Source organism: Otolemur garnettii, unplaced genomic scaffold, assembly GCF_000181295.1.
Source record: "Otolemur garnettii isolate 467f Iridium unplaced genomic scaffold, OtoGar3 scaffold00066, whole genome shotgun sequence".
Taxonomy (NCBI): domain Eukaryota; kingdom Metazoa; phylum Chordata; class Mammalia; order Primates; family Galagidae; genus Otolemur; species Otolemur garnettii.
Window position 1 is genome coordinate 9,619,499 of NW_003852461.1, and position 2,056 is coordinate 9,621,554.

Below are 2,056 nucleotides of genomic sequence, written 5' to 3' on the forward strand. Positions count from 1 at the left end.
ATCTCCACTAGCAGGAACCAGGCTCTTTAGACTGCAGCTGGTTCTGAGACAGGGACGGGAATGCACAGGTGGTGCTGGTCCCAGCCTCTGCTGGAGGAGGCAATCTGAAGCCTCCAAGGTTCCGGGAAAAGACTTGGGCGCCAATGGGAAGAGAGATTCCTAGTTAAAGATGGGACGAATTCAGCATCTGTAAAGGTGGTGACTACAGTTGATTAAAACCCATCAGATGGGATTAAAAGCTGTAAGTTCATGATGATACTCGAAAGAACATGAGAAAGAAATAGAGAAAAAAAGAGAGTAAGGGAAGGGGGAGAGGAGAAGGCAAGCAGTTGGTTGCTACAGAAAGACGCCAGTTAACCACCTGAAAACTGAAAATAAAGGAAAGAACCAAGCCTTGTTCTCCCCTTTTCCATGTGAATTATACAACCATACCCCAAATAGAAAATAAACATAATGCCAGCTAATAAAATGGAAAGATAGAACGGGAATATCACTGTTTCGCCACCTGTGATGAACCAATGGCTTTGGGCATTGATTAAGCTGCTAACTTCACAAAAGGGCGACGTTGATGTTACTGGTTCCCCGATGGAAGGACACACTTTGCCCCCAAAAACTCAACCTGGAAAATAAAAGGCAAACCTCTGTTTAGCCGGCCTTCTAATGAGGAGCCTCCCTCGCCACTGCAGATTAATTAAATGCCCCTCTTCTTCCGACTCCTCCTCTCTGTGGACATCTGGTCCCTTCCCAGACACTCATTCACTTATTTACCTGTTTCAACTCTTGTCCTACAGTCTAATACCCACTCAGCAGCCAGATGATCGTTTCCAAATGTTAAGTCAGAGCTCGGTGCTCCGCTGCTCAAAATCTGCCAGTGGCGTCTCATTAGCCTTTGAATCGCATCAGAGGTCTTTGCCAAGGCCAGCAAGGCCCTGTGGAACCCGGTCCAAATTCATCACCCGCTGCGCCTCCCTGCCCACCCTGCTCAGCCACGCGGGCCTGTCACACATGGGCACACTCCTGCCCGGTCCCTCTGTCCACACGCTGTCCCAGCATCTCCATGGATCCCTGTCTCCCTGCCTCAAGGCCTCTTTTCAAATATCCCCCACCCGGAACGGCTTTCATTGACTACCTTGTAGTAACAGCACCCTGGATGCCCTCTGTCCCCTTAACCCACTTTATTGTTTTTGTAGCACTTATCATCACAACTCTATCTTCTATTCATTTCTTCAATATCTCTCCTGCATTAGATGTAAGCTCTGTATTTTCACTCCTTTCTGTATTCCCAGTTCCTAGGGCACTGCTACTCACACAGCACGAGTATTTACTGAGCACCTACGTGAGTGCGTTCAGCTCATTGAGGACAAGGAACATATTTTATTTAGCTTTTCGGCAAGTCCTCAATAAACGCTTTCCATACTATGAAACTTAGCTTTGCCTAGGGACTTTTTCTTTTCTTTCCTTTTTCTCTTTTCTTTTTCTTCTCTTCTCTTCTCTTTTTCTTTCTTTCTTTCTTTGAGACAGAGTCTTACTCTGTTGCCCAGGGTAGAATGACATGGCCTCAGCCTAGCTCACAGCAACCTTAAACTCCTGGGTTCAAGCCATCTTCCTGCCTCAGCCTCCCATGTAGCTGGGACTATAGGCACCACCACAATGTCTGGCTATTTTTTTCTATTTTTTCAGTAGAGACAGGGTCTCACTCTTGCTTATGCTGATCTTGAACTCCTGAACTCAAGTGATCCCCCTACCTCCGCCTCCCAGAGTGTTAGGATTACAAGCATGAGCCACCGCATTCGGCCTTGTCTGGAGATTTTCATACCTCCACCTGTAAGGATATTTCTAAAATATCAGCAAATTTGTAGTATGTGTGTGTGTGTATGTGTGTTTGGGGGTGGGGTGGGTGTCAGTCTCCCTGGATTTCTAAGTTGTATTTCTGTGAGGAAAAATTATGGAAATCAAGACCTATAAAAAATAAAATTGGCTCAGCACCTATAGCTCAGAGACTAGGGTACCAGCTACATACACCAGAGCTGGCAGGCTCTAATCCAGCCTGGGCCTG